Below are 21,947 nucleotides of genomic sequence, written 5' to 3'. Positions count from 1 at the left end.
AGAGAAATTCAAATTAAAACTACCATGAGGTATCACCTCATACAAGTCAGAATGGTCATCATTAAAAAGTCTACAAATAATAAATGCTGAAGAGGGTATGAAGGAAAGGGAGCCCTCCTACAATGTTGGTGGAATATAGAGTTGGTGGCAGCCACTATGGAAAACAGTATGGAGGCTTCCTCAAAAAACTAAAAGTAGAGTTACCATATGACATTTGTTTCTGAAACATATCCTTCAGTAGCTACTTTAGTAAAAATTTGCCAATCCTCACTCAAGTTTTTCTTTAATTTGACATGACTTTACTCCATCCTCGATCTGAATCATTTTCTTGAGTATGAATTCTAGTTGAAAGTATGCTTCAACTTCTTTTGAGATATTACTTCATCATTTTCTGCCTTCTACTGTTGCTGATAAAATATTAGCTGCCAGTCTGATTATGCTTCTTTGTAGGCAATTCTTTTTTTCTCCCTGGCTGATTTTAAGAATCTAACTTGAAGTTTCACTATGTCTATGGTGATTTCTTTTATCTTTCTTGTTTAAGTTAAGGCTCCCCTCTTCTGCCTGTGAATTAGCAAATTTCAGCCCATTCTAGATCTTTAAATATTGCCCACCTAATACTCCTCATTCTCTAAAAGAATTCTGAATAGATATATGTTAGATGTTCTTGTAATGTATAGTATTACCTATTGTCATTTCTTAATCTCTTTTATTGTTTCCATTGCCTTGTTTCTCTACATTACACATAAGATAATTTCTTCAGGTATATCTTCCAGTGCATTAATTCTGTTTGAAATTTTCATTGAATTTTTAATTATAATAATTATATCTTTCATTTTAAAAAATGCTATTTTGTTCTCATAAGAAAATGAAATTTTTTCATTTGCAGTAACATGGATGGACTTGGAGACCACTAGGCTAAGTGAAATAAGTCAGACAGAGTAAGACAAATATAAGAGCAATATAGGGGTAGGGTATTAAGAAATACCAACTGTTAGGTATAAATTAAGCTACAAGGATATATTGGACTATAGCAATATTTTATAATAGCTATAAATGGAATATAACCTTAAAATTTTTGAATCACTATATCACTAATATATAATATTGTATAGCAACTATACTTCAATTAAAAAAAGAATAAAAAATTATTTTTCTAAAACACTTTTCAACAATTGTGTTTACTTTATCTGTTTTCAACAGAATATTTATATTTTTTCTGTTTATTAATGCATTTATATTTTATTTGATCAAACTGTTAGTCAGTTTTTAACGAAGCAAACACATGTATTTTAGATCATATGAATTTTGATCATATGAATTTTGAATTCTGATGTTGGAATTAGTTTTAAGTTTCAAATGTTTTAGCAAAGTGGAAAAAATAGCAGATACATTTTCAAATATGTTCCCTTGAGTTTCAACATTTATAAACACTATTTTTTTATTACAAGGATGACAAAGCATATAGGGACAGACTGTCCTCTTAATAGTAACGGGAAAGTGGTGAACTGATTTCAAAAAAGTGGTGGATTTCAGACGCTGCATAAACCTTCATTCCTGCAAAGGACTCAGGAAGACCTTTAGTCCTGATAGGTGGTGGTGTTCAATGCCTGCTTTCCAGTTTCCTTCTTCCTCACACCCCCTTCTTTTATTTCTTAATTTTCTTTCCCCTATAATGTTCCTGAGAGTTTCACACTGTCAAGAAGCTTTCTGTTTGCCATTTCCACCCCCACCTCCAGCCTCCCAGCTCAAGTCATCACAGAAAGAAGAGGGGAAGATTTCTACCACCAAAGTTGCTTCCATGAAATTTAAGATGATGCCTATTATATTTTACATGTAAGCCAATCACAATATTCAATATGGACAGTTTTTAATGTTAAAATTGCATATATATATTTATAGGTAAGTATATATAAGTTATATATATAATTATATCTATATAAATACACACACTATTTGGTAAAAAAGGAGTATATGGCAGTAGGTTGTTAATCAAAACTGGAATTAAATCTAATAGTTTTATAGGTTTTAAATTTCTCAGAATAGTAAAAAGATGAATTATATTCGGTTAAGCCACTAAAAGGTAACTCAAAGTCAATTCTCACATTTGATCTAGGCTAGACCATGAGAAAACTAGTAAAGCAGATGATTCTCAAAGAGGTAAAATAAAATCAACAACTACAAACTTCTATAATTCTCAGTTGATTTAATACTAGATTTTACTTTGTATGCTGTCTCCCAGTTTATAGCAATTGTAAGTATCAAAACTCATTAAAAGAAACTCACAGTGTCTGTAGATGTGAACCTGAAAAAAAATGGCACAGTGTTGGATAATTTTATGTTATTATTGAAAAATGCAGAGGGAAATGAATAGAATTGTAATATTTTCTCTATAGAGTAACAAACCAAGTTTATCATTAGATTTCACAGTCAACATCAGTTAGGATGACTTTCTAAGAATACAAAGTCCATGGAGGATGGAGGAAGTGTTTTGGCTGTTCAGCATCAGCACTGCCTTCATAAATAGTAATGGTACCTAAATCTATGACTCCTTGTCAAAGATGTATTTATTTTAACTCTTCAGTTCCCACCCCACCCTCAAATCTTAATACATTTCTTAAGGAATAGGTTTCATCTTTGCTCAGTCGGTTTTCGTTGCAATTACTGAATTCTCACAGTGTATTTTTAAACTTTTCTTAGAAGTGGATATTTTGGTGCAATGCATACAGACTACTCAGGGTTTTCTCTTAGTAACTACAGTTCTTGTAAAAAACATTTCACAATATGTAGAAAGCAAGCTATACCATTACAAAAAAATTCATAAAAATTAAGGGAAGCTCTCAAGATACAGATTTAGCATCTCACATGTAATTTGTATCAATTCCATAATAGTTTCATAGTTACTTTTTTTTATATACAGTCATCAGTTTAGTTCAGAAATATTGCTACTGGTGCAGTGATGAGTTCTTTTGTTCACCTTTGGAATAAGAGTTTAATTAAAAAATCAATCATATGTATATGTGTACATAATTGAAATAATTCTGAAGATCTAATATTGTGGTATTGATAAAGGTTGTTCTGAATGGTTAGAACTGAGTTGTTCACTTTTTGCCTTTTCACTTTATGCGTGTCTAAATTGTTTGAAATTTTAACAAAGGGTATGCACTATATTTGTAAATAAGAACAAAAATTAAAACCATTTCTTATCCAAAGCAAATTCTAAAACAAGTGTCATAAAGTCTACCCATAGCATTTATCTTATATTTAAGGCTTCTTTGGAAGTTATACTTTGAAAGTTTATGAAATCATTACCAGTTTATATTTCAAGACTGTTTTAAAAATATGACTAAATTTGTAGAAAATCTGAAAATGGTAGATAGAGCTACCATGCTTGGTAAGAGAAATACTGTGGGAGCCATAAACATCATTTAAATTTTCTAGTAGCCACATTAAAAGTACAAATAAACATGTGAACTTAATTTTAAAAATGCATTCTATTTAGCCCCCTATGTCTAAATTATCATTTTAATGTGCAAGTAAAATACAAATCATTCATAAGTGAAATTAAACTCTTCCTTTTGTGCTAAGTCCTTGAAATCTAGTACATATTTCACACTTGAGGAACATCTTAAATCAGACCATCCACACCTCAAGTGCTAATAGCATATGGGGCCAGGGTCTCTCCTGGATAACAGAGAACTAAAAGGTAGAGAATTAAGCTTTTATGACAATTATTGGTACTTGCAGACTCCCAATAGAAACTTTCAGGTAACATGTTGTTTACCTGAAGATTTAAGAGTATTTCTTCTCAATTTCAAAATTTTCAGGTGGCATTTTTGTTAAAAATTATAATTTTTTAACATTAAAAAAATTTAGCCATTATACACTGTTTAATTGGCATTTAAATTTGATATAAACTAAAATTCTTATTTAAAAAGAAATTACTCAGAAAGAGTTGCTTCTAAAAATACAGGACTAGATAATTTGAGGAACTTTCCTCTAACAATATGAGTATATATTAGATAAATTACAAGAAATATATTTTGTAATGGCATGCTAAAAATCATGAAGAAAAATCTTCAAGGCAAGCAAAAAGTAACATAGTAAGCACAAGACAAATTACTATCTTGCAAAGATTACATTCTAGTAATCCTTATCATTTACATAGTTTAAATAAGGCTATCTTCCAATTTTTTTCAATTGTGCAACTGAGACAATAAACACATAAAGAGATAACTTATAATTAAATACCAAAAAGTGATCTGATGGAGAATAATACAGGGTAGTGTAACAGAAGTAGGCCAGTGTGGCTAGATTGGAGTGAGGGTGGCTGTCAGTGGTTGGAGACGACAAGGAAGAGATGGGCTAAAGTCAGGTTCTGTGATGATCTAGGGCATTGAAAGGAATTTGAATTGTGTTCTATTGGAATGGGAAGCCAGTTGAGGGCTCTGATGATTGGAATATAAATACTTTTATGTTTGTTTAGAATCTAGATTCTAAGAGCCAATTTGTAAAAAATGAACCCTAACTGTATAGTAAGCCACAAATCATGTCTCTCTGGATCATGAAAAGAATGACATGGTCTGAGTTACATTTTATAAAAATCCCTCTGGTTCATCTTGACTAGGAGGGTGAGGGTTAAGAGAGAAAAAAACACCAGTTAGTCCAGGCTTGAATTAAGGCGGATTGTAAAAGTAATAAAACGTGGATGTAGAATATATTTTGAAGGGAGAATCAGCTGGATTAGGTTACATGTGAATTACACATATCCACATTACCTGTGGATTATATACATGCGAGGTGTAGAGGAAAAAAGATCAGTTAAACATACCTGTAAGGTTTCTGGCCTGGAGTGGTTGAGTACGTGGTGGTGCCATTTATTGAGAAGGGAATGACTGGAGGAAGAGAAAGTTTGGGATTATCAATACTATTGTCACATGACAGCTGTATACATAGATCCACTGAGTAAAGTTGTACTAGCTGCAATGTTTGGGACTAGGGTGAGGCGAATGTGTGACACTTTCCTTGGGTGCAAAATTTAAGGGGTCACCGAAAAACTCAGTAATCAAGATAATAAATACTATTTTAGTGCAATATTTTACAAATATTTTTAAGAATCAAAAATTAATGCAAAAATTTATCATGAACGAAATATAAAAAGTTCAAACAAAGACAGGACCAGAAACAGTGCCATGCACTTATAGCAGAGTCTGAGGCAAAAGCAAAAATATGCCTACCTGACATTTAAAACTTTTACACTGAAATATTAATATTTTAATTTATTAAATATTAAATAATATTTAATATTTGATTGCATCACTCACATCACCTTAATTTTGGACCTGCTGATTGTGCATGTCATAGACACAAAGGTCACCATCTCATTGCAGTCTGTGTGAATGGTGCTCCAGGACCTGGATTGTGTACAAACTCCATGGCAATTCATGGGGACCCTGTGTGTATAGTAAAACCTCCCTGACAAAAAGCAACATTAATATATTTTACCTTTTCTGCTCAACATCAATAATTATTAGAGAAATGCAAGTCAAAACTACAATGAAATATCACCTCACATTTGTCAGAATGGCTACCATGAAAAAGTCTACAAATAATAAATGCTGGAGAGGGTGTGGAGAAAGGAAACCCTCCTACACTGTTGGTGGGAGTGTAAATTGGTGCAGCCACTTTGGAAAATAGTACTGACATTCCTTAAAAAAACTAAAAATAGAATTACCATAAGATCCAGCAATACCACTACTGGGCATGTATCTGGAAAACATGAAAATTCTAATTTGAAAAGATACATGCAATATGACCCAGGAATTCCACTCCTGGGCATATACCTGGAGAAAATCGTAATTCAAAAAGATACATGCACTCCAGTGTTCACTGTAGCACTATTAACAGCCAGGTCATGGAAGCAACCTAAAGGTCCATCAACAGAGGAATAGATAAAGAAGATGTAGTACATATATATATACAATGGAATATCACTCGGCCACAAAAGAGAATTAAATAATGCCATTTGTAGCAACATGGATGGACCTAGAGATTATCATACCAACTGAAGTCAGTCAGAGAAAGACACATATTATATGATATCACTTATATGTTGAATCTAAAAAAAGAGACACAAACTTATTTACAAAACAGAAAGAGACTTACAGACATAGAAAGCAAACTTATGGTTACCAAAGGGGAAAGGGGGTGAGGGATAAATTAGGAGGTTGGGATTAACATACATACATTACTATATATAAAATAGATAACCAACAAGGACCTATGGTATAGCACAGAGAACTACACTTGATATTTTGTAACAACCTTCTGTAATAACAATATTTTATAAGGGAAAATAATCTGAAATATATATATATCACCATGCTGTACACCTGAGCCTAACATGACATTGTAAATGAACTATACTTTTATAAAACATATATAGAGGCAGAGTCAAGATGGCGATGTGGGAAGGCATGGAGTTAGCATCTCCCCACAACTAGGGTGCCTGCCAACTGCTGGGGGTGACTCTGATGCCCAAGGAGATGGGATGGTCCTTGGGGGCATAGGAGTGAGGCCAGGGAGATCAGGAGAGGAAGGCGGGAGGAGCCCTCCCAGACCGGAGGAAGCAGGAGAGGAGAGGAGGGTGTTTGCCCTGCCCACTTGAGCCCAGGAAGCCTGCTGGGCACCCAGGTGAGGTCCCCTGCCCTCTGAGACCAGGGGTGGGGGGCACGCCTGGACCCCTCTGTTCCTTGAGCCTAAGCCTCACCCCTCACAGCCCCCAAGGCCTTTTCCAGCCCTGTGGGTCCTGAGCATTGGCCCCACCCACCACCCAAACCTCACCCTTGCTTAGGCCCCACCACAGCCAAGGCCTCGCCACCCCCCCCTTTTTTTTTTCTTTTCCCTCCTCCTATTTTTTACTATTGTGGTACTGATGTACCTTCCGGTTGTTGATCCATCTATATTTTTATTTTTATATTCTTCCTAACATAGCTGCTACTTTCCTAGTCTAATTTTATTTTTTACTTTGCTATTGTTGTATTTTTTTTGTTTGTTAGTTTTTTTTCTGCCCAAGGTGGCTTGTGGGATCTTAGATTACGAGCCTGGAGTTGGGCTGAAGCTCCTGCAGTGGGAGCTCTGAGTCCGAACAACTGGACTAACAGAGAAACTCAGACCCCAGGGAATATTCATTGGAGTGAGCTCCCACGGAGTTCCTCATCTCAGCACCAAGACCCAGATCTACCCAACAGCCTACAATCCCCAGTGTTGGAAGCATCAGGCCAAACAACCAGTAAGGCAGGAACACAATCCCACTGATAAAAAAAAAAAAAAATGAGATGGCAAAAAAATATGTCACAGATGAAGGAATAAGGTAAAAACCTACAAGACCAAATAAATGAAGAGGAAATAGGCAATCTGCCTGAAAAAGAATTCAGAGTAATGATAGTAAAGATGATCCAGAATCTCGGAAACAAAAAGGAGGCATGGATTGAGAAAATACAAGAAATGTTTAACAAAGATCTAGAAGAAATAAAGAACAAACAGACATGAACAACACAATAACTGAAATGAAAAATACACTAGAAGGAATCAGTAACAGAATAACTGAGGCAGAAGAACGAATAAATGAGCTGGAAGACAAAATGGTGGAAATAACTGCCAAGGAGCAGTACAGAGAAAAAAGAATTAAAAGAATAGAAAACAATCTCAGAGACCTCTGGGACAACACTAAATGCACCAACATTCGAATTACAAGGATCCCAGAAGAAGAAGAGAAAAAGAAACGGACTGAGAAAATATCTGAAGAGATTATAGCTGAAAAATTCCCTAATATGCGAAGGGAAATAGTCACCCAAGTCCGGGAAGCACAGAGAGTCCCATACAGGATAAACCCTAGGAAAAACACACCAAGACATATATTAATCAAACTAACAAAAATTAAATTCAAAGAAAAAATATTAAAAGCAGCAAGGGAAAAAAAAAATAACATACAAAGGAATCCCCAGAAGGTTATCAACTGATTATTCAGTGGAAACTCTGCAGGCCAGAAGGGAGTGATATGATATACTTAAAGTGATGAAAGAGAAAAACCCACAACCAAGATTACTCTACCCAGCAATCATCTCATTCAGATTCGATGGAGAAGTCAAAAGCTTTTTAGAGAAGCAAAAGCTAACAGAATTCAGCACCACCAAACGAGCTTTACAACAAATGTTAAAGAAACTTCTCTAAGCAGGAAATGCAAGAGAAGAAAAAGACCCACAAAAACAAACCCAAAACAATTGAGAAAATGGTAATAGGAACATACATATCGACAATAACTTTGAATATAAATGGATTAAATGCCCCGACCAAAAGACACAGACTGGCTGAATGGATACAAAAAAAACCACATATATGCTGTCTACAAGAGACTCACTTCAGACCTAGGGATACATACAGACTGAAAGTGAAGGGATGGAAAAAAATATTCCTTGCAAATGGAAATCAAGACAATGCTGGAGTAGCAATACCCATATCATATAAAATAGACTTTAAAATAAAGACTATTACAAGAGATAAGGAGGGACACTACATAATGATCAAAGGATCAATCCAAGAAGAAGATATAAAAATTATAAATGTTTATGCACCCAACATAGGAGCACCTCAACACATAAGGCAAATGCTAACAACCATGAAAGGAGAAATTGACAGTAACACAATAATAGTAGGGGATTTTAACGCCTCACTTACACCAATGAACAGATCATCCAAACAGAAAATAAATAAGTAGACACAAGCTTTAAATGACACAACAGAACAGATAGATCTAATATTTATAGAACATTCCACCCAAATGTGGCAGAATACACTTTCTTCTCAAGTGCACATGGAACATTCTCCACGACAGATCACATCTGAGTCACAAATCAAGCCTTGGTAAATTTAAGAATACTGAAATCATATCAAGCATCTTTTCTGACCACAATGTTATTGGATTGGAAATCAATTACAGGAAAAAAAAATGGTAAAAAACACAAATGCATGGAGGCTAAACCGTGTGCTACTAAATAACCAAGAGATCACCGAAGAAATCAAAGAAGAAATAAAAAAATACCTAGAAACAAATGACAATGAAAACACGACGACCCAAAACCTATGGGATGCAGCAAAAGCAGTTCTAAGAGGGAAGTTTACAGCAGTACATTCTCACCTCAAGAAATAAGGAAACTCTCAAATAATCTAACCCTACACTTAAAACAGCTAGAGAAAGAAGAACAAAGAAAACCCAAAGTCAGTAGAAGGAAAGAAATCATAAAGATCAGAGCAGAAATAAATGAAATAGAAACGAAAAAAAAATAGCAAAGATCAAAAAAACTAAAAGTTGGTTCTTTGGGAGGATAAACAAAATTGATAAACCCTTAGCCAGACTCACAAAGAAAAAAAAGATGATGCAAATCAATAAAATTAGAAATGAAAAAGGAGAAATCACAACTGACATTGCAGAAATGCAAAGGATTATAAGAGACTACTACAAACAATTATATGCCAATAAAATGGGAAACCACGAAGAAATGGACAAATTCTTGGAAAGACAATTTCCAAGACTGAACCAGGAAAAATTAGAAAATATAAACAGACTTATCACAAGTAATGGAGTTGAAACTGTAATTAAAAATCTTCCGACAAACAAAAGTCCAGGACCAGATGGCTTCACAGGCAAATTCTATCAAACATTTAGAGAAGAGCTAACAGCTATCCTTCTCAAACTCTTCCAAAAAATTGCAGAGGGAGAAGCACTCCCAAATTCATTCTATGAGGCCACCATCACCCTGATGCCAAAACCACCATCACCCTGATACCAAAACCAGAAAAAGATACCACAGAGAGAAAACTACAGGCCAATATCACTGATGAACATAGATATCATTTTCCTGAACAAAATACTGGCAAACAGAATCCAACAGCACATTAAAAGGATCATACACGATGATCAAGTGGGATTTATCCCAGGGATTCAAGGATTCTCCAATATATGCAAACCAATCGATGTGATACACCACATTAACAAATTAAGGAATAAAAACCATTTGATCATCTCAATAGATACAGAAAAAGCTTTTGAAAAAAATTCAACACCCATTTATGATAAAAACTCTCCAGAAAATGGGGATACAGGGAACCTGCCTCAACATAATAAAGGCCATATATGACAAACCCCCAGCAAGCATCATACTCAGTGGTGAAAAACTGAAAGCATTTCCACTAGGATCAGGAACAAGACAAGGATGTCCACTCTCTCCACTCTTATTCAACATAGTTTTGGAAGTCCTAGCCATAGCAATCAGAGAAGAAAAAGAAATAAATGCAATACAAATTGGAAAAGAAGTAAAACTGTCACTGTTTGCCGATGACATGATACTATACATAGAAAATCCTAAAGATGCCATCAGAAAACTACTAGAACTAATCAGTGAATTTGGTAAAGTTGCAGGATACAAAATTAATGCACAGAAATCTCTGGCATTCCTATACACTAACAATAAAAAATCAGAAAGAGAAATTAAGGAAACACTCCCATTTACCACTGCAACAAAAAGAATAAAATACCTAGGAATAAACCTGGATAAGGAGGCAAAACATGTGTACTCAGAAAACTATAAAACACTGGTGAAAAAAATCAAAGATGACATAAACAGATGGAGAAATATACCATGTTCTTGGATTGGAAGAATCAATACTGTGAAAATGACTATACTACCCAAAGCAACCTATAGATTCAAGGCAATCCCTATCAAATTACCAATGGCATTCTTCACAGAATTAGAACAAAAAATTTTACAATTCATATGGAAACACAAAAGACCCCGAATAGCCAAAGCAATCTTGCAAAAGAAAAACAGAGTTGGAGGAGTCAGGCTCCCCAACCTCAAACTCTACCACAAAGCTACAGTAATCAATACAGTATGGTACTGGCACAAAAACAGAAATATAGATCAGTGGTACAAGATAGATTGCCCAGAGATAAACCCACGCACATGTGGTCACCTAGTTTACAACAAAGGAAGCAAGAACATACAATAGAGAAAAGACAGCCTCTTAAATAAGTGGTGCTGGGAAAACTGGACAGCTACATGTAAAAGAATGAAATTAGAACCCTGCCTAACACCATACACAAAAATAAACTCCAAATGGATTAAAGACGTATGTGTAAGACCAGACACTATAAAACTCTTAGAGGAAAACAAAGGAAAAACACTCTTTGACATAAACCACAGCAAGATCTTTTTTGACCCACCTCCTAGAGTAACGGAAATAAAAACAAAAATAAAAATATGGGACTTAATTAAACCTAAAAGCTTTTGCACAGCAAAGGAAACCATAAACAAGAAAAAAGGACAACCCTCAGAATGGAAGAAAACATTTGCAAAAGAATCAACACACAAAGGATTAATCTCTAAAATATACAAACAGCTCATGGAGCTCAATATGAAAAAAACCAAACAATCCAGTTAAAAAATGGGCAGAAGACCTAAATAGACATTTCACCAAGGAAGACATACAGATAGCCAAGAGGCACATGAAAAGATGCTAAACATCACTAATTATTAGAGAAATGCAAATCAAAATTATGATGAGGTATCACCTCACGCAGGTCAGAATGGCCATTATCAAAAAATGTAGAAACATTAAATCCTGGAAAGGGTGTGGTGAAAAGGGAACCCTCCTGCACTGTTAGTGGGAATGTAAATTGATACAGCCACTATGGAAAACACTATGGAGGTTCCTTAAAAAACTAAACATAGAACTACCATACAATCCAGCAATCCCACTACTGGGCATATACCCTGAGAAAACCATAATTCAAAAAGAGACATGTATGACAATGTTCATTGCAGCACTATTTACAATAGCTAGGACATGGAACCAACCTAAGTGTCTATTGACAGATGAATGGATAAAGAAGATGTGGCACATATATACAATGGAATATTACTCAGCCATAGAAAGAAACGAAATTGAGTTATTTGTAGTGAGGTGGATGGACCTAGAGTCTGTCATACAGAGTGAAGTAAGTCAGAAAGAGAAAAACAAATACCGTATGGTAACTCATATACATGGAATCTAAAAAAAAAAAAAAAATTGTACTAATGAACCTAGTTGCAGGGCACGAATAAAGAGGTAGACATAGAAAAGGGACTTGAGGACACAGGGTGGGAGGGCAAAGCTGGGGTGAAGTGAGAGTAGCATCGACATATATACACTACCGAATGTAAAACAGTTGGCTGGTGGGAAGCAGCAGCATAGCACAGGGAGGTCGGCTTGGTGCTCTGCCTGACCTAGAGAGGTGAGATACGGAGAATGGGAGGGAGGCTCAAGAGGGAGGGCATATGGGGACATGTGTATGCATATGGCTGATTCGCTTTTTTGTGCAGCAGAAACTAACACAGTATTGTGAAGCAATTATACTCCAATAAAGATCTATTAAAAAACTAAATAAAAAAATATATATATTATCTTTTAGATATACTTATTATAGCCCTTGCGTGACTTCAGCTAAAACAAGAGTCCAGCTCATCATATCAAAATAAATCTTCTCATATAATATATACTTTTTTATATTATATATATATATATATACACACACACACACACACACACATACACCAATACACACACAAACACACACACAGATTTATTGCTCTCCAACTCTATCAGGCTGTCTACCAAATATTTTATATTTAATCTATTTTAAATTTAATTACTTAATCTATATAACAGCATTGTAAGATGGATGCTTTCATCTTCATAGATGAGGAGGCTGAGACCTGGTGGAAGTTAAATCTCTTGAGCAAGGTCTCACAATTAATGAGATACCCAGTGAGATACCCAGTCAAATGTGTCTGAATCCAAACCTGAGCTCCAAACTCCCAAAGAACTTTGATGTTTTTCAATGTCTACTCTAAGAGACCAAAGAGAAATTCAACCTGAATAACAACCAAAGTCTTTCATGTCAATTTGGCATCTATAGATGTGAATTAAAAAGCATGTAAATAATCAAAGGATTTTATCATTTCAAATATAAATGAAAACTAGCCATCATGCAAATGATGTTTTAATGATTATTTAATAATATAACTAGAAAACCGAATCTTCTAAAAATGTGTATCTAACCCATATGCAAACCTTGGTGCTCAGTAATCATGAGTATTAAGGGGGAAAAAAAAAACTAGTATATATAGTGCCTAATGAACAGTGTAAGTTTTTATAAAATAAATATACAGAAATTAGTGTCCTTCATTTATGTAAAAAGTAAAAAGTGAAATTAATAACAGCACATTTTCAGGAAGTGACTCAAAATCTACTTAATCAGAAATATGCAAGATCACCATGGGTGAATCCATGAATTCTACTGAGCAACATAAAAGAACATTTGAATTGGAGATACTCATTAAGTCATATATATGACAATATTTAGTATCACAGGGTCAAATTCCTGATTTTAATATAGTAATTCAGCTATATCACAGCTCAGTAATTGGAAAATAAGGTAAAAAAGATTTGATAATTTGATCAGAATTTTTAAAGTTGTGAGATTAGGCAGAAAAATGCTAAAAAAGCATGATAAGGGTCATGCACTAACAGATATTAAATTGCATTATCTCTAAAATGTTTTCATTTCAAAATGTTACATAAATGGAATCGTACAGTATGTAATCTTTGGGGACTGGCTTTTTTTTACTCAGCATATTTTCCCAAAGATTCATTCAGGTGTGTATCAATAATTCCTTCTTATTACTGAGTACTTTTATGAATAAAGCTGCTATGAACCTGTGTGTATAAATTTTTATATGAATATAAGTTTTCATTTATCTGAGATAAATGCCCAAGTGTGAAACTGCTAGGTCATATGGTAATTACATGTTTTACAGAGTGGCTGTGCCATTTTACATCCCCATCAGCAATGAATGAGTGATCCAGTTTCTCTGCATCCTCACCAGAATGTTGGAGATAGAGAACAGAATAGTGATTGACAGGGGTTAGGAATGGGAGTGGGGTAGGAAGATGGGAAGGTATATATGGGTATAAAAGGGAAACCTGAGGAATCTTTGTGGTGATAGAACTGCTCAATATCTTGACTGTGGTGATATATACATGTGATAACATTGCATAGAACTAAATACACACAGTCAAGATACACTGAAGAATACATTAAAGAATACAAATAAAATTGAGGAAAGCTGAATAAGATTCATGGATGGTAAACATTTTAATATATTAGTTGTGATAATGGACTATAATTTTGCAAGGTGTTATGATTAGGGAAAACTAATCATATTTCTTTCTGTATTATTTCTTACAACTGCATGTGAATCTGCAATTATATCCAAAAGTTTTCAATTAGACGTGTATTATAAAACTACATCTATTAAAGAAGTGTGGTATTACCGTAGGAGTAGATCTAGAACAATAGGGTAGACTACTAAGCCTGAATTTAGTATATAGTGAAAGTTATATTTCAAATAATTGAGCAAAGGATGGAATACTCAGTAAAACAAGCTACCCACTTGAGAATAGCCAATACTCAGAACAGTTAAAGTCACTCCTCTATGTTCACAGCAGCACTATTTACAATAGCTAAGACATGGAAACAACCTAAGTGCCCATCAACAGATGAATGGATAAAGACGATGTGGTATATATACAATGGAATATTACTCAGCCATAAAAAGAATGAAATAATGCCATTTTCAGCTACATGGATGGACCTAGAGATTATCATACTAAGTGAAATAAGTCAGAAAGAGAAAAACAAATACCATATGATATCACTTATATGTGGAATCTAAAATACAACACAAATGAGCATATCTGTGAAACAGAAACAAACTCACAGACATAGGGAACAGACTTGTGATTGCCAGGGGGGAGGGAGTCTGGGAGGGAAGGATTAGCAGAGGCAAACTATTCTATAGAGGATGGATAAACAACAAGATCCTACTCTATAGCATAGGGAATTATATTCAATATCCTGGGATAAACCAGAATGGAAAAGAATACAAAAAAGAATATATATGTATAACTGAATCACTTTGCTATATAGCAGTAATTAACACAACATTGTAATCAACTATTCTTCAGTAAAATTTAAAACAATTTTAAAAAACAGTTAAAATCATATCTTAACACTATACATCACAAATTCATTACACAGAATAAATTCCTTATGGGCTTATTATTTATGTATTAAAAATATAAAATAGGGCTTCCCTGGTGGCGCAGTGGTTGAGAGTCCGCCTGCCGATGCAGGGGACACGGGTTCGTGCCCCGGTCCGGGAAGATATCACATGCTGCGAAGCGGCTGGGCCCATGGGCCATGGCCACTGAGCCTGCGCGTCTGGAGCCTGTGCTCCGCAAAGGGAGCGCCCACAGCAGTGAGAGGCCCGCGTACCGCAAAAAAAAAAAAATATATATATATATATAATACATTTGAAGTATATGTTGAATACTGAAATATGCAAAGAAAATTCAGGTGATGAATTTTTATAATTGTGGGGGATGGAATGACTTCCTTAGCATGATACTGAAGCAAGAAATAAGAAAGCATAAATCACATTTATGTTTTTAACTATCAAGATTTACCTTTCATAAATTAAAAAATACCAATCAATAAGGAAATATTTCAATAAAAACAGCACAAGTATTGGCTGAGTACTTTATAATTAGAAAAATACCCATTTTCACCTGTGATCAGAAAAACACAAATTAAAACAATTAACGAGATTCCATTTTTACCCATATATAACAGATACAGAAGATTTTATCATCCCCAGTATTGATGAGACTAGAGAAGTCAATTGGTTTCATATATTACTCTGAGTTTATAGATGAGTATTATTTTTATAAAGTGCCATCTGGAGGTATATCTCTTAAGACACAAGTACATGTATTGACCTGAAACTTCTGTTTTATTTATTTAGTATGAGCTCCTGAAGATGTAATGCTCTTCAACAACTAAGTTGGTTATAATGATGAACATTCAGGCATCCTAAAAGATAACTTCAATTCCTATATAGATGTGAGAAGTCCATATGAATAGGCCCGTATTTGATTTAAATGAGAATCTTAAAAACTCATTGCTTGTCTTCCAGTCAAAACAATCAGATCTTTATTTGACAAATGGCTTCTATAAAGCACAAGAGTATTGATGTGGGGATGGAGAAAATTTTAATAGAAACCATTTTGAATAGCTTAAAACAGAATCAAGAAAATAAGATATAGCTGTAGCAAATAACTGGAAAATGTCTAACATCACAATAGTGAATGTGAAATAACGTGGAGGTGTCCTTAGGGAACAATTTACCTGGGAAAATATTCATAATATTTTGTTAATTTGGGGAAGTAGGGGTGACAAACAGATTTTCCAAAAGTTTAAAGGCACCAGACTAACAGGTCAACAACGGTTAGCCCTGAATGGTGATTTTCTTGTTTTCACTAACCTATATTTTCTAATTTTTATAATTAAGATGCTATATTAATAAATATCCAAATTTTTAAATTAAAGCCCAAACTACAAAGCAGATGCTTTTATTAATTAAAAATTATAATGTTTATTAATTAATGTTGATTACTGCAGTGATCACAGATTCTAAACTTTACAAAAGATACAGTCTTTCTTTTTGCTGGTGGTGGTGTTTTGTTTTTAATCAGTTATACAAACTTCTGGAAAAGCGGCAAAGGGGATTACACATTCCTCTTCCAGACTGATTGAAATGATCAAGGAGAAATGAAAAAGGTGGCAGCCACTTCATTGGTTTCAAAATTAGGGAATAGTGCCAAATATATACATAAAGGAATTTCTGCCAGATATAGTGGAATTTGTATGAAAGGTGATTATATTTTTAATGTATAGATTATATGATTTCTAATTTATGGATATTTCTAATCATATAATCCTACTTCCTGAGACAGACCCGACATGTTAAGGGAAATTATATAAAGGTAATATTGGTAAATAGCTTCATAATTCCCTAATTTCAACTGGCACAGGATGAAAGCACTTGGAAGCCACTTGAGGTACTGGGACTGCTATACTTACACTCCCTTTTCCTAATCAAAAGATCTGTAGCATTTAAGAGCGATAGTGTCTTCATTTCTACCTCTCTCTCTCTCTCTCTCATCTATGTTTCCTTTAATTTCCTTCAAAGTTCAAAGAAGTTTTTATCCAAACTTTTTTCTCTGTATTGGGGCATGCAATCAAAATATCTTGTCTCCTCATCTATCTTTTGCATGCTTTATGTGTGGTTTTTTTTTTTTTTGACAAAAATTTGCACAAGTCCCACATTTAATCTCATTATTTTTCTGTTTATTTATCTCTGAATGGATTCAAATCTATCCAAGCATGCTGAGTGCCAAGTTTAATAATACTAGAGGAGTCTTCTTGGGAGACAAGTGGGTCTCTATGTGCAGTTTTACATTACTTACAGAAGAACAGAGATAGGAATTACAGAAGCTCTCTTGTCAGAAACTATACAAGCCAGAAGTCTGGAGTGACACTTTTAAAGTACTGAAGAAAAAAATTAAACTAAACCTAGAATTCTACAATCAGAGAAAACGTCAAAATAAAGGGGAAGTAAAGCCTCTTCCAGACAAACAAAAGCATAGAATTATTATCAGCAGAACTACTCTATGAGAAGTTTCAGAGTAAGTTCTATAGGCAGAAGCAATATAATACCAGACAGAAACCTAAGTATATACAAAAAATGAAGATCTCTGGAAATGGCTAAAATGCAGGTAAATATAAGAGACATTTTTATTATCTTTTATTTATTTTCAAATTGTATACCTAGGGCTTCCCTGGTGGCACAGTGACTGAGAGTCCGCCTGCTGATGCAGGGGACACGGGTTCATGCCCCGGTCCAGGAAGATCCCACATGCCGCCGAGCGGCTGGGCCCGTGAGCCATGGCCGCTGAGCCTGCGCATCCGGAGCCTGTGCTCCGCAACAGGAGAGGCCACAGCAGTGAGAGGCCCGTGTACCGAAAAAAAAAAAAAAAAAAAATGTATATCTAAAGCAAAAATAGTAGCAATGTATTTTGAGTTTATAGTATATGTAAAAGTAAATTGTATGAGAACAGTATAGCAAAAGAAGGGAGGGAGGAATGACGATTGTACTGTTGGAAGGTTCTTACTCTTTATTATTTTAAGTGCTATGATATTTGAAGCTAGTTTCAGAGCTGGATGATTTGGTTTCGTCTGGAATTTTAAGAAGAGTGTATGCAACTGAGGTGTTTAGCATTAAAAATGCTACACCAGCAATTATACTCTACTAGAAGTATTTGTCTCACTACTAAATTATGATTCATTTTGAAAAAAAAAGCTACACATTGTCCGTTGTGATAAAAAATACTAAATTTCAGAAATGATAAGAAATCATCTCCAGAGGAAATTCAAATTTAGGTTTATAATCAAGGCTTTAAAATTCTGACCTATCACTTCCCTTGTATTAGTGGATTTTAAAAAATCTGGAGAGGAAGTAAGTCAGCAAAGTTCTACCAGTGAACCATCAAAAATCTGTTACAACATATAATGAAAGTAGTCCTCCAAAAGGTCAGACATCATTTGCATAAGAAATGAAACCACAAGAGGAAAAAAGTAAAAAGAGGAACTGCAAAATTGAGAAAGACAGAAGAACAAGTATGGTAAAGCCTACATGTCATTAAAATGATTTGTCAATTTCATCAGTTCAAGGCAAAATAAATTGGGGACCAAAATGATAAACTTTCTCAATAACCATATCACTGCAGATCTAGCCACTTAGCATGTCTTTAACCGAACAAATGAATCTTGACTGAATAACCAATTCAATATTGGCCATTGACACTGAAGTTTCAGAGACAATGCCAGTGCTGTGCTGAGCCATAGTTTGACGCAAAAGGAAAAATCATCAACACTAATCTGTTTTTATTTTAATTGTGATATTTTGTTCATTATGTATTTTCTAGGTTAGTTTTTATTTTTATAAATCTTGCACTATATATTATTTATCTTAATTACTGAATTTTTCAGCACCTCTCTATACTTTATGTCCAAGACAAGTTCCTCAGTCATCTCATTCTAGTCCTAGCCATAAAGGATAATCCCAGAATATTTCCACTGCTGAAATCTTTGTTCTATGTGGTGTTCTAATTGTAGTATAGAACAAAACACAAAGTCACTTGATGTGATAAATGAAATTCCAAATCATATCTACTTTATATTCAGCTAATCATAGGATCCTTCACATACTGGAACTATAATGGTTAGAAAGCATTTAAAATATGAGCCTTTTGTTTTATATGAAAAAGCAGAACATTTCTTCCATGAATAACATAAAGGGAATAAGGCCAATTAGCAGCTCAGGGTTATGCATTTCCCTGTTTTCCGGAGAATAGAGGTCATTGGTTTAAAAATGAAGCAGAGTAAAATTTTAAATTCTCCCTCCGCCTATGCCCCCCACCCAATGCCCCTGGGAGAAAGAAACTGGAAGACTGCCAATCCAGTCAATTTTTCATTGTTTAAGGGCCATTGTGAAGAAAATCTTTTGAACACTACAGGAGACACAGGACTCCACCAAATGAGGATACACAGTGTGAGAAAAATTCATGCACAGGGAGCAACGTTTCTTTCACAGGCCCTTGCACTGGGTCTACTTTATAAAATGTATCATTGTTTACTTTGCAACAGAGTTGTGAGAATACATATTTGTCTCTCTTGATAAAGTATCTGATCTTTTGTATCTATCATCCCACAGTTGCTATAATTGAGAGGTAGGGTTTCAATAAATATTGGTTAATTGAGAGTGATAATATTTCCCAATAAAAGAATTTCTCTTAATCTACCCTAAACTCACAAACATTTTTAGGAAAACATTTTCAAAGAAAAGTATGATATGATGCATTCTAACTGGTCCCAAGTTGTATACAATGAACTTAGTTCATTAGGATGAGAAATTAATTCATTATTAGCTCAAGATGAGTCTAAATATATCTAAATCAGAACTGACATCCTGGGACATTATACAGCATGAAAGAAGTCATTTAATTATACTCACATGTGTTACATGATCAAGTAAGCCAAGGTAGCTTGCTTCTCCATTCTTTGATTTTCAGGACAGAGAAAGAAAACAGGATGGGGCACATATTCTAGCAGAGAATAAATAAAGAGAAAGTGAATGCTGGAGAAAGCAAAGAGAAATAGAGAGAAGAAAGATTAGCTGACTTGACAAATTCAGAATAAAGTTACTGAAAGTGTGAAAATATTTTACTTAATTGCATCTATTTAGTGAGACTGCCTGAGAAGCTGGAAGCAGGTTTTCTGAACAGGAGGAACTTAGTCAAGTATTGGGGAGTGGGGGGGGGGAGTTATCATTAATTCAATTATCAATAAAAGGAAATATTCAAAATACAGTTTTTCATGAGGAAAATAGTCCAATTACAATGAACAAATAATTTTTCATCAAGGCTTGCCAAAGATGTAACTGCTGACTCCCACATATTATCAAACTCATTTTAAATCATTGGCAAATTTTAATTGACTTTCATACTGTCTATTCTCATTTTGTTTCTTAATTATCCTTTTCCATTTAGGTTTTGCTTATTTTTCTAATATGTATTCAAAATTGTTCCCTTACCACACTGTTGTGCTTTAAAGTTCCTTTGCTAATTCCTTTTCTACAGTTACATCCTAGTTAACCACATTGATTCTATCCTTTGTTATATTTTTACAACATAAATTTAATTCTAGTTTCTCCCCATGGGTCAAAAATGTTCCCCTTTTCTCCTAAAAGTATTATTTCCAGGCATATTTTAAGTTCCATTCCCTTAAGGCTCCTCTTGTTTTACTCAAAACATTTCCCACATTAAAAAATGAACCAACTTGTATTCTTTTAACAAAGTTGAGCTATTCATATAAATACATATTCCTAATTTGGGTCTATTATTCTAAATATTTAAATACTTTTTATTAAATTTATCTAGGACAGAAGTGACACTTTTCACAAGGAAATCTGCTAATGTGAAAAATTAAAACATATGAATGTCTTGTGTTGGATATGTGATAACTCTTTCTAGTTTGGATAGCTTGAAATAACCCTTTCTACTCGTTAAATGTCCAGGACTGATGTACTAGGGCATGGTATAGTATTTTGAGAAAATTGTTTACCTTAACCATTTGAGCATTTTTTTTTTTTTTTGCCCTTGGGTGTTTATGTCTGTGTAAGTGTGTGTGTTATGTATGAGAGAGACAGCATGATTGAGACTAGAATCTAGAATTACATAGTGCTATCTGTAAAAATAGAAATTATGTGCTTTGTCTCTACTACTCAAAAAATTCCCAGAAGAAATTAAGAAATTTCATCATCTCGAAGTTAATAGATGAAGACTATTACATATAGAATGGATGGACAACAAGGTTCTACTATATAGCATAGGAAACTATATTCAATGTCCTAGGATAAACCATAATGGAAAAAAATATAAAAAAGAATATATATATGTCTGTGTGTGTGTGTATATATATATATATATATATATATATAACTGAGTCACTTTTGTTATACAGGAACAATTAACACAACATTGTAAATCAATTATACTTCAATAAAAAAGAAATTTCATCATCTTCACATTTTATATAAACAAATTTGGTTTATAAAAAAATGGAACAAAATATGTGTAGTATTGGCACATGGCAGGTGCCTGAGTGTCATGCAGAGAATGAGTCATCTATCCAAGGTGGCTGCCTTAGGTGCATGTGCTGTATTCTGACCATGCATGCTGCTTTCCTCATCTGTTCATCTGTGCTGGCAGTAACCTTTCAGTGAACCAGTGAGAACAGTAACGCGTTAAGTAGAGCTCTTTATTAGAAGGCACTACGTGAGCAAATTGTCAAAAAATAGGACCTACTGAAAGTGAATCACAGCCTTTCT

The 21,947-nt window shown here is 34.2% G+C and overlaps 1 long non-coding RNA gene across 1 annotated transcript in view; it reads right to left on the bottom strand.

Moving 5' to 3' along the window:
* LOC116763760 overlaps window positions 1-21,947 on the bottom strand; it is a 75,942-nt gene that overhangs the window by 33,300 nt on the left and 20,695 nt on the right. The window contains exons 3-4 of the long non-coding RNA XR_004352614.1: window positions 4,829-4,892; window positions 2,284-2,302 (exon numbers count right to left, since the gene is read on the bottom strand). This is a non-coding gene — a long non-coding RNA (uncharacterized LOC116763760). The remainder of the gene's footprint in view (window positions 1-2,283; window positions 2,303-4,828; window positions 4,893-21,947) is intronic.

Source organism: Phocoena sinus, chromosome 12 (assembly GCF_008692025.1).
Source record: "Phocoena sinus isolate mPhoSin1 chromosome 12, mPhoSin1.pri, whole genome shotgun sequence".
NCBI classification, from domain to species: Eukaryota; Metazoa; Chordata; class Mammalia; order Artiodactyla; family Phocoenidae; genus Phocoena; species Phocoena sinus.
Note: the sequence above shows the minus strand (reverse complement) of the source record. Positions and strands in the feature narration are given on the sequence as shown.